Below are 12593 nucleotides of genomic sequence, written 5' to 3'. Positions count from 1 at the left end.
ATATAAATAATTTATCTGAACACAGACTTCACATTCCTTCATTTCTAAATATTATTATCTTTCAGTGTTTTCAGATGTGTAAACAAAAAAAAACATTTTAAGTTTAGCTGAAGCGCAGGTGAACTGGCTGTCACATAAGAAGAGACGACGGCAAAGATGATTACGCTCTTGAAAACTACCTAACTTTTTAAAGCAAGCAGGTGTGCATCACTCTTACAGCTGTAAAGCAAGAATCCTCTCCATGAGGTTCTGGTCTATGATGGCAAAATGTGGTAGCTTCTTGAATAAAGCAATAAAGTCCTCTTTCTTTATTCTGCCTTAGAATTAGCAGTTGACCAAGCCACTCTTCCAGCCATATAGTTCTAAAGTATTGAAGATAGCTTTTTAAAACAAGTAACTTGAATAGAACAAAGGTTGCAGAGTCTGGAAGGCATTCTCTGCTCTTTGCTCACTCTCATGCTGTTATATTTGATACCTTCAATCTCACCCCTACCCAGACTTGGAGGAGACCCTGGATAAGGAGTCTCCATACCGCCCCCCCCCTCTAGGGCCTTTGAGACCAGAAAAATTACTGAGACCAGGAAAACAATCAGATCAAGAGGACTCTGCAATTCCCATCGCCACTCAATGGAAAGGCCAATTACGGTTGAATAAGGCAGCAACACTATAAGAACTTAGGTAGCTTCCCAACAGCACTTCCCTAAGATCCTAGATAGTTTCCCCAAAGCCTACCAGGCTTGCCAACATTAATAAGGTCTTCGAGTGACTTTGCAGCCTGCTGAAGCAACAGCTTCCTTTGCTACAGTTGAGAAAGCTTCAGCCAATTATTTATAAGGTCTTCAAAGCGCTGTGCACCTTGCTGAAGCAACAGTTACCTGTCCAAGGTCCTGATCAGCTATGCCTAGTGGTTGCCTGATTCTTTTCTATCAGTAAAGACTGGACCAGGCTGAGATTTCACTTTGTCAAATATTACCTTTGCTTTATCTACTGTAACCTGGCTTTGATGAACGTGATTGCTGAAATTCCCTCTACTGTGTGACTATTAAATGTGCAGAAACCCCATTTCATATCACATCTGCATATCTTGTGTTACAAATTGGGGGAGGAACATGAAAAGAAAAACACTCTTCTAAGTGTCTGTTCTTCATGTTCCTGCTGCATTTTCTCTAAGCTGGCAACTTGAAGTAATTCAGCTAGCATTACTAGAGAGTCGTAGTTTCATAATGACAGAATTAGAGACAAGAAAGGGCTTTTTGATTTCTTAATAAAACTCCACTGGCTAGATTCAGAGCTCAGCTATACGATGTAAATTTGCATAGGCTCTGTCACTGGAAATGATGCTCCAATTTACATAGTGTAACCAAGAATAAGACCTGACTCTAAAACCTGCTTTAGCAAATATTTCAACATTTCAAGCTGATTTTGCTCATGTTTATCATCATTATTATTTACACATGTCCAGATTTTTTAAAAAGGGGATCACATTTGGACAGTGCTACAGTTCTGAGATACGGTATGGAGTCACATATTCCCTATAATTGGACCCCAGTAAGTAGTCTCACTGGCTCACTAGCACAATGTTTCAAGTCTCTCAGGTTCCATTTTGAACACCAGTCTTCATCTTGGAGGACATTTTCCATCAGTCTCCTTAGAACGACAGCTGTAGCCTATCATTTCCAATTGACACTAATTACTAAAAAGCACACCCTGTCCTAGAAGAAAATATCCAGACCTACTCAACTTGAGATGCCAAATTAGGCACCTTCCTACCAATATCTTTGAAATGTAAGGCTTTCACAAATGACTTATAACACAGTCTCTTGAACCAATCAGCACAATATGAAAATGATCAGATCAAGATGTAACTCTAACCAAGGCTTTGTTCTCTGTATGCAATTGTAGCTAAATAACTATAGCAAGATTCCATTGTGTAAAACTGAATTTAAGTTGTGCCTCACTCCTGGGGAATTGGAACTCCTTCTGTATACCCTGCTACTTCCTGGTCAGGACACCCTGTCTTGTTCAGGACTCAGACAATAAATGGATACACTGTGCTACTCCCTGCCTTATCTACCTGAAAATCTGATTACCCAAATTCCTTTTCTTCCCCTGCCACATGCATTCTGACTCCAGGTGTGAGGTGCTTGGTACTTTTAAGGATGAACATATTTCACAAATCAAGAATATTCCCACTTGTCAACATAGGCAGTGTTTGTTTTGTCCTCAACATTTTGTCACAATTTCCCTGGGTTAGACAATAAATGTTTAAATGTTTTTAACTCAGTTGAAACTTATATTCTGTTATCTGAATTGCAAATGTTACTTTACTACTGCACCTTTTACTAGTTTTTTTGTTTAGTCATTTAGTCATGTCCAACTCTTTGTGACCCCATGGACCCGAGCATGCCAGGCACTCCTGACTTTCACTGCCTCCCGCAGTTTGGTCAAACTCATGCTGGTAGCTTCAAGAACACTGTCCAACGATCTCGTCCTCTCTCGTCCCCTTCTCCTTGTGCCCTCCATCTTTCCCAACACCAGGGTCTTTTCCAGGGAGTCTTCTCTTCTCATGAGGTGGCCAAAATATTGGAGCCTCAGCTTCAGGATCTGTTCTTCCAGTGAGCACTCAGGGCTGATTTCCTTCAGAATGGATAGGTTTGATCTTCTTGCAGTCCATGGGACTCTCAAGAGTCTCCTCCTGCACCTTTTACTAGTACTCCTACTAAATTAAGCTAGTCTAGGTTACAGAGGATTAACTTGCAAAGCCAGCAATAGCTGAATGCCACATATGGATCCCAGCACTAGCGATACAGTCCAGATTAAGTTCATGCCTCCCATTCTTTCGCTGCCTCTTCAGCCTTCAGATAAAATGACAGTCAGATGCAGCAGTGGGTAGAATCAGTGCACAGCTGCACTGTCACTAGGCTGGCCCAGGGCCAGCTCAAACATCACTACCCCGTGTGAGCATTGTCCAAAAGTTCTTCCCATAGCAGTGCAGCACACGAAAGCAGGAATCTCTAAAAACTTTTTAACACATGCATCACCTCAAGCATTGCCTCATCTGCACACACAGGCTTCAGGGTATGTGTGGTGCAGAAAATTAGTTTCCGTTGTGTGCACACATGGAGGTGGCAATGTTTGGACCAGCTCCCAGTGAAATGGAGTGCTATTACTGTTGAGTGAGACCAAATGGGGAAAGGAGTAGGAATTACATTTCAGTATCAAAAGCATATTGATCCATCTGGGAAAGAATGTTCCATTAGCAAGGTCTGTGCTGGCTAGCTTAAGCACTGCATATTTATATGCCATATAATAGTATTTCAGATGTTGTTACTATGACGGGCCAGACCCAGTGTTGAGTATCTTCGCTTAGTGTTGCTATGTTTCCCCCCTGCTCTAATGACCACTTAATATAGTGCAAAAGCAATCGGCTCATAAATAATTCTAGAGTTTAATTATGTTGGAGATCTTAGAAACATCAGATCAGATCCGAGATATAAAATTTTATTTCAAAGCCTGGTACAAAAGTAAATGGCAGCTCTTATGAGACAATTATATAAATGTTAAGATGCATTCAGAAATGCAGCATATGGCGAAACAGCCTCATTAGAGTTGAAGGGTGCAATCCTAACCCCAATTACTTGGCAGTGCATCCAACTGAATTCTGCATGGTTAGGATTTTTTTTTATTTTTTATAAATATTTTATTAGGTTTTTAATAAACAAATTTCCACTTTCAAATACATACTTCCATGAATCCAATGGACTCCCCCCATCTCCCGGGCGCTGCATTCCCTGTGTAACCAAAACCTCAGCAATTTGTTAACTTGTTTTATACATAACAATATATCTTCCATTTTATCGTGTTATCTGATGTGAACATTTCAATACAATTGCATTAATTTTTAATTTCCACACAATAAAAATATTTCGTTACCTCACTTCTGTCTTATAGTGTCTTATTTATCAATTCAGAAATTTGCCGATACTGAAGCTATACCTTCCTAGAGAGGAGCATTTTTTAACATTCATACAACTTATAATGCTTTTTCAAATAGTCCTTAAATTTTTCCCAAACTTCCTCCGTTTCTTCTTCTCCCGAGTCTCGAATTCTGCCAGTCATTTCAGCCAGTTCCATATAGTCCATCAGCTGCGTCTGCCATTCTTCCAATGTGGGTAGATTTTGTGTCTTCCAGTGCTTTGCCAACAGAATCCTCGCTGCTGTAGTAGCGTACATAAAGAAAGTTCTATCTTTCTTGACCATCCTCTGGTCTACCATGCCCAGAAGGAAGGCCTCCGGTTTCTTAGGTAAGGTGAATCTCAGCACCTTTTTTAGTTCATTATGTATCATTTCCCAGAAGGCCTTCACTTTCGGGCAGGTCCACCAGAGGTGTAAAAATGTCCCTTCCTCTTCCTTACATTTCCAACATTTATTATCGGACAGGTGATATATCTTTGCAAGCTTGACTGGGGTCATGTACCACCGGTATATCATTTTCATAATGTTTTCCTTCAAGGCAGTACATGCCGTGAATTTCATTCCGGTGTTCCATAACCTTTCCCAGTCTTCAAACATAATGTTATGCCCCAAATCCTGTGCCCACTTTATCATAGAGGATTTGACAATCTCATCCTGTGTGTTCCATTTAAGCAGCAAGTTATACATTCTCGAAATTAGCTTAGATTTTGGCTCAAGCAACTCTGTTTCTAGTTTCGATTTTTCCTCCTGGAAACCCACTTTTTTGTCTGCTTTAAAAACTTCCTGGATTTGAGCATAATGCAACCAATCTCGCACCTTGTTTTTTAACTTTTCCATACTCTGTAACCTCCATTTATCTCCAATTTTTTCAATTATTTCCCAATATTTAGGCCAGTGGGCCTCCATATTGAGTCTTTTACGTGCTTTGGCCTCCATCGGTGAGAGCCACCTCGGAGTTTTACTCTCCAATAAGTCTTTATATTTTGACCAGACCATGAAAATTGCCCTTCTGACAATATGGTTTTTGAACAATTTATGAACTTTAACCTTGTCATACCACAAATATGCATGCCACCCAAAAGCATTATCAAATCCCTCCAGGTCAAGGACGTCGGTGTTCTCCAATAGAATCCAATCCTTCAACCAGCAGAGGGCTGCAGCTTCATAATATAACCTCAAGTCCGGCAGGGCAAACCCCCCTCTTTCTTTCGCATCTGTTAGTATTTTAAACTTTATTCGGGGCTTTTTGCCCTGCCAGACAAATTTAGATAAATCCCTCTGCCATTTTCCAAAACATTCCACCTTATCCACGATCTGGAGGGACTGAAACAAAAATAGCATTTTCGGCAATACATTCATCTTTATAGCAGCTATTCTGCCCAGCAAGGAAAGTTTTAATCTTGACCATGTTTCCAGATCCCTTTTTATCTCTGACCAACATTTCTCATAGTTGTCCTTAAATAAATTCAAATTTTTGGAGGTCAAGTGCACCCCTAGGTACTTTACTTTTTTAACCACATTTAGTTCTGTTTCTTTTCTGAACTCCTCTATTTCAGTAGTTGTCAAGTTTTTTGCTAGAACTTTAGTTTTTTGTTTATTCAGCTTGAATCCCGCCACCCGACCAAAATCAGAAATTAATTCTAACGCTCTTTTAGTACTAGAGGCTGGCTCCTGTAATGTTAATACCAAGTCGTCTGCAAAAGCTTTCAGTTTATATTGTTTCTCTCCGACCACAATTCCCTGTGTCAACCGGTCATTTCTAATCATGTTCAGTAGCACCTCCAGGACTGAAATAAACAACAGAGGAGATAGAGGGCACCCCTGTCGTGTCCCTTTTTCAATTTTAAACTCCTCTGTCACCACGTTGTTTACTATCAATTTGGCTTTTTGTTCTGAATAAATTGCTTCTATTCCATTTTCAAACCCCCGCCCTACTCCCATCCTTTCCAAATTTTTCTTCATAAACAGCCAAGAAATGTTGTCAAAGGCCTTCTCCGCATCAATAAAAATCAACACCGCTCTTGTGTTTGAATTAATCTGTAAAAACTCCAAAATGTCAATGATGTTTCTTGTGTTGTCAAATAAATGCCTACCAGGGAGAAAGCCTGCTTGGTCCTTATGAATCACTTCATTTAAGACTTTCTTAAACCTACTTGCCAAAATGTCTGCAAAAATTTTGTAATCCACATTTAGGAGTGAGATAGGACGGTAGTTTTTAAGTTGAGTTTTTTCAGATTCTAATTTTGGAATCAACGTGATGAAAGCTTCTTTCCACGTTTCCGGTGCCTTCCTCCCCTCCATAATCTGGTTACAAACTTCCAGCAATGGTTGTGTCAATGAGTCCTTCAGTACCTTATAATATTTGGAAGTAAGCCCATCAGGTCCCGGAGATTTGCCCAGTTGGAGGTTCTGAATGGCGCATTCAATTTCTTGGGTTGTAATATTACAGTTCAGGGTTGCTCTCATTTCCTGGGGTATTTTTTGTAATCCATTAGTTATAACAAATTGGTCCACCTCTAAGCTTTTTTGTGGCCTTTGAGAGTAGAGTTCTTTGAAATATCTCTGAAAGGACCTTCTAATTTCATCGGGTTTCTGAACCATTCTCCCTTCAATCTCTAGATTTGTAACTGTGTTAAGTTTTTGTCTCTTTTTCAGCTGCCAGGCTAACAATTTTCCACATTTGTTTGCAGATTCGAAGGATCTTTGTTTCATTTGTTTAATTTTCCATTCCACCTCTTGATTTATCAGTTTTGAATATTGTGCCTGGAAAAACTTCACTTCTCTCAATACTTCCTTTGATTTAGGCCTGGATCTCAGTTTTCTCTCTCCTTCTCTTATTTTCTCCAAGATCTTCTCCTTCTTTTCATTCCAGAGTCTTTTTTTAATCGTGTTCTGTTGTATTAGAAACCCTCTTATCACTGCTTTGCTTGCGTCCCAGATTATTCTTTTTTCCACATTTGTCTTTAAGTTTATTTCGAAATAGTCCTTTAAAACTTTTTGGGCCTTCTTAACAATCTCCTGATCTCTTAACAAGGCGTCATTCATTCTCCATCTGAACGATCCGGTTGTATTTAGTCTCAATTCCATTCTCAAGGCGTTGTGGTCGGAGCAGGTTTTTGGGCAGATTTCCACTTTTCTGGTCTTAGGTGCCAGCCCTCTAGTTATCCATATTTGGTCGATTCGCGTCCATGTCATATGGGCCTCAGAAAAGAAAGTTCCTTCTTTCCCTAGAGGGTTCTTGATCCTCCATATGTCGATCAAATCCAAATTGTCAGTCATTTCAAAAAAGGTTTTTGGAAGTCTGCCATCTTTCGTTATATTAGCACTTTGTGACTTATCCATATTCACTGAGGCGACACCGTTCATATCTCCCAACATGATAATGTTGTTATAGTCCAAATAGTCCAGCATAATCTCGTGCAGCTTCTTAAAAAATTCCGATTTTCCATCATTTGGGGCGTAGATTCCTAGAATTAAAAACTTTTCACCTTGTGTCTGGATTTCAATTGCCAAAATTCTGCCCTGTTCGTCTTTAAATACAAATTTTGGGGACAAGTTCTCCTTTGCATAAATCACCACTCCTCTTTTCTTAACTTTATCCGATGAAATAAATTCTTGGCCTAACCTTTTGTTGATTAGCACTTTTCTATGGAGTCTTGTCACATGTGTTTCTTGCAGGCAAATAATGTCCAATTGTTCTTTTTTCAAAATATGAAATACTTTTCTGCGTTTTTCTGGAGAATTCCCGCCATTTATATTCCAACTAAGAAGCTGTAGAGACATCCCGGTTTACTTCTTGGGTATCACAGTTGGGTATCTAATTTGTCGTCCTTTTCCGGAAGCTGTGGTGCCGGGCCGCCTCCAGATGGTATGGATCCTGGTGGTAATCCCGGTGGTGGAGGCCAAGAATCTACGGCTCTCTTTTGGAGGTCCTCCTCGTTGTCGTGTAGGAACTTCTGGTGGTCTTCTGGTGTTTTAATTCTTACCTTCTTTCCTTTATAGGTGAATGACAGACCTTGAGGAAATTCCCACCTATAAGGGATTGCGTTGTATCTTAACAATTTGGCCAAGTCTGTGTATGTGGCTCTAAGGTCCAACAAATATTTAGGAATGTCTCTATAAATTTCTGCCCTTTTGCCTTCGACTTCCAGGGATTTTTTAAAGTGTTGGCCTAATATCTTGTCTCTTTCCTCTCTTGTTCTCAAACAAACCAAACAGTCTCTGGACTTATCTTTCTTAACCGATCTTCCCAGTCTGAAGGCCGTCACAATCTTGAAATCTTTATCTTCTTCAACCCCCCAAAATTTAGAAAACAGCTCCGTCAAGAATTTCTCTAGGTTGCCCTGTTCCAACTCTGGGACAGCCCTCAGCCTAAGATTACATTCCTTACTTTTCAGTTCCACCATTGACAGGTAGGCTTGCTGTTCTCCTACCTGTCTTTTCAGAGGTCTTACTTCCCCTTTGATCTCTTCCACCTTCTTGCACGCTTGCTCAGCTTTTTGATTGGCTTCCGCAGCTAATTTGTAGTTCTCCGCCGTAGCTCCTTGCAGTTTCTCAATAGCCTGAGTGTGCTGCGAAACCTGATCTGTTAGCTTGCTGATAGTAGATGTAGCTCTATCAATTTTAGATGACTGATCGTCCACCTTCTTATTCAAAAGTGCCAATTGTTCCAAAATTTGTTTCAAGACTGGATCAGTTCCTCCAGCTGCCATTTCTTCTGTAGCAGGCGTTTCAACTTCCTCCTCCTGCGCCGTCAACACAGTTGGCACCGAGGATCTACGATGATGAATCAAGGTTGTTTGGACAAGCTGCCCAGCTCTCTTGTCTTTTTTCTTTTCTTTAGCTTCCTCAGCTAAAGCTTCCTTAGCTTTAGCTGCTCTTGTTTTCGCTGGGCCACTCATTCCCCAGCTGCTGTTCAAGGTCAAATAGTCTTTCAATCCATGAGAAAGGCAAGTCCAGAGTATAAACAATTAAACCACAAAAAATCCCAATAAGATACAGTTCCCAGACCACTATGCCTCCGCAAATCCACTAGGGGGGGTTTTCAAAGGAAAGAAAGTTTCTTTTCCACCATCAAAGCTCCTATTTCAACTGAAATCCCCAAGTTCAGAAAGGAGGATTTCAGAAAGTTCTGTTTCAAATTAGTGCCACAAGGTAACGGAGAGGTTTCGATGACAGTATTAAAGCGATAGTGTATCCATCAATGCAACAGTTTATGTTAAGAGAAAAGTTTCAGCAGCCTGACAGTACTCATTTGCAACACTGGCAGTCCAATAACTCGGTTATCCCCTTCAATTCCACATCTCTTCACAATAGGAGGAAGATTCTCTAGCACACTGAACCAAAACATTTATTTCTTCACTCTTTTTCTATTTCTAGAAACACACAGTCTATTAATGCCCCTTCTTACTTCTTTCAAGATCTCTTTTTAACGCTTCAGCCCGCATCGGGTTCTTTGCTTTGCTCCGATTAGCAGGACCGGAAGGCGGACTTCCTGTTACTCGCCTCCCGTTTTCAGCCGAAATAGACAAATTTAAGTTAATCCTTAATCAGTACTTTGGTACCCCTTACTCACGGGTAGATTGCAGCCAATCTCGATGTTTTTCAAGAAGAAAGGTCGGCGCTCATCAGCAACAGCAGCGCGGCTTCACTTCCGCGAAAAGAGCGATGAACTCACAGCGCCGCTCCCCCGTTCACGATCCGGAGCCTCTTACGAGGTCCCTTCCTCGCTTCTGGGGGGGCTTCTGGCACCCGCCGAGTCCCACGGCCACAGGCTCGCTCTGCCTGCGGTTTATCTGGATGGGTCTCCGCTTCGCCGTAGCGGAGGACCCTTTTTCGCGGAGCCCCTCTTCACTGAGTAAAGAGGACCGCCATTGCCGTTTTGCGCCGCCTCCGGAAGTCCTGCATGGTTAGGATTGTACTGCAAGATCTTGAGCTATAGCAGTAGCCCTGCTGCACAGGCCCAGTGTTAGTTTCAATTTTTTAACATCATTGTATGTATTACATTTAATCATATTGTGAGATGCCTTGGGTGGTCATCCTTTACTGACAGCCAACTGTAATATGGAAATAGCTACCATATTATTGACAGAAAATCTGGTGTCTTGTGACTTCCTAAGGCATTAATAATGAGGATTGTGAACTATTCACCCATTGCATTTGAAACTCTGAATAAACCAATTTCACATACTCTTATACTAAAGAGAATGTGCAATATCTGTGGACTACCTATAGATAGGGAGAATTTCTGCAATATGTTGATATTCACTGAAACTAGGCTTCTTTAGTTAACCCCCTTGACTTTCACAAGAGGCAGGCCACTCGTGTCAAGGATAGATTTATGGTTGCTCCTTCCCATCAACCCCACTCCAAGTCATAATTTACTATAAATATGCCCCATATAACATTTTCTTCCTGTGTTTGTTTGTTTTTTACTTCAAATAATTTTTTAGAAAATAAGTTTATACTCACGCCCCACCGCCATCAAGAGCCATTTGCTTTTTTATGCTACAGATAATACAGATTATCAGGTACCTTTCAAAGACTTCAAAAGACAAGGAATAAAATTAATTCTGGTGCTTCAAACAAAGAGATATTTTTCTACCTTCGTCCTGCAGTCATCTACAAATGATGTAGAACATTTGCGTAGAAATACAGAGAATGAGTTTGTACAGAATATTTGTGTGCGTGCACCAAGAGGTAAAAAAAGAATAGTTCTTTTTCTAATCTATGGATCAAAGCAGGAATCCTGCTGTTACCTGAAATTTAACCCTGCAGTTCAATGAATACAAATATAAGATTTGGAAGTTTATTTAAAAAAGGAGTTGCTTTTATCCTAAATTACATATTCAGTCATAGATAAATAGATAGATGATAGATAGATAGATAGATAGATAGATAGATAGATAGATAGATAGATAGATGATATAGAGATCGCTATGGATATATAGTTTAACTATTATTGATAGGGTAATAATATTATTCAGAAGTATGGCTGAACACTTTCCCTTTTCAGTTTCTCCTGGAACCTTTCTTCATGAAAGTCAGAAATGCAGTATAGTTTTAATTTTTTAAAGCCTCTCTATATCCAGTGTTCCTCATACATCTATGATTCTTGAATGAGTGACCTAGAATTTCCTCATTTCTTGCCTTTTTACTCCTTTTTTACTCCTTTTTTGACCGTCTCTAACCTGGTGTTCTCCCAGTTCACAGTAGAAAAGATTATTTCAGTGCTCCCTTCCCCTCAACTCTAAAGGTCTCTTGACCTTTCTGTGTCAATCAATTTGAATCCCATTCTCCTTGGGTCTCAGTGGCACTGTTTTCACTTTGAAAGGCAAGAAGTAAACAAAGTATTCCATCCTTTTCTTGGCTGATTTTCTTTTCATCTCTTCTGCTCCCAAACAGAATCAGTCAGCGCTTTCCTTTTCTTCTTTTACCCTCTTTCACTGAATTCTGAAGACACTCGAACTCAGGATGCAAGGGAGAAATGTGGTAAGAGGAAGGCATGCTTGGCAAATCCACACCACTCCCGCCCAGGAACCAATGTCCCCACTGTGGAAGGACGTGTTTATTCAGAATTGGCCTCCACAGTCACTTACAGACTCATTGTTAAAACCATGTTTATAGAAGACAATCTTACTTGGCTACGAGTGATCGCCAAAGAAGAACCATGCCTTCCCCTTTCCTCCGCATGACTTTGGTTGTCATTTCAGGACTAAAACTACTGATCGATCCCAAAGAATTCAACTTCTGTTTAGTTCTGCACCTGCAGCTCTTGGACTGCAGAGCTGAAGGGCAGGATACCCTCTCCCCTGCCACAAAAGTCCACTTCCCAAGTCATAGCAAACAAAAGGCCATCCTGGTCCCATCAAGGAACCAACTCTGTCAGATAAGACAATTCTCTTTTTTTATATATAATATTTTTTATTAGTTTTCATCAAGAAAAATACATATCACACCACATTACAGCTTTAACAAATTTTCTCATTTTTGGACTTCCTTCAGCCTCTCTGACAATCATCCGAATTAAGCTTTTTGATTACACATTTCCTAAATTTGCTATTGCCTTTTGACATACCCTTCCACATCTATAAGACAATTCTCAAACTGCCAATGACTGCAAAAGCAATGGGGGAAAGGGCATTTCATCCTACCCATTGGCCTAAGGAACAAGAGCCGACAACAGTTATACAGGCAAGAGCACAAGAAAGGCAAGATGAGTCTAGCTTGAATTAGATATAAATGTTTACCACTTACTTCCGACCTTGGAAAACTGATCTTCCTCCTCTGCCTTTCCCTTCCGCATCCCTTCCCCTGTGTATCTTGTATTTTTAGTTTGTAAGCCTGATGGCTGAGTCTGTTGTTCATTTTCTCTATTATTGTGATTCATTGTGGGAGATCATAACTGTCTGAAAAGAAAGGTAAAAAATACAGTATATAAGTAGACAAATTGATTGCCAGTGCTTATTCCTAGATGTCCCACCAGTATCTCAAACTGATCACAAAGTAAATTATAGATAAGTGAGAAAAATCACTTGAAACTCTTGATTTCTTTCACCAAAATTCCTAAGTATCCTGACCCCCTGGTCTACCTGGCAGCAAGTCAGTATGTCAAGTCC

General features: G+C 40.3%; 1 long non-coding RNA gene across 1 annotated transcript in view; it reads right to left on the bottom strand.

Annotated features, from left to right (window-relative positions):
* The window catches only part of LOC309373458, a 97077-nt gene that overhangs the window by 68088 nt on the left and 16396 nt on the right, over positions 1-12593 (bottom strand). Inside the window, exon 2 of the long non-coding RNA XR_014170051.1 lies at positions 12232-12383. This is a non-coding gene — a long non-coding RNA (uncharacterized lncRNA). The remainder of the gene's footprint in view (positions 1-12231; positions 12384-12593) is intronic.

The sequence above is a fragment of the Podarcis melisellensis genome (assembly GCF_964234715.1).
Source record: "Podarcis melisellensis genome assembly, chromosome: 7".
Lineage (NCBI taxonomy): Eukaryota > Metazoa > Chordata > Lepidosauria > Squamata > Lacertidae > Podarcis > Podarcis melisellensis.
The sequence above is the reverse complement of the archived record's forward strand: the minus strand, read 5'-3'. Positions and strand labels throughout refer to the sequence as shown.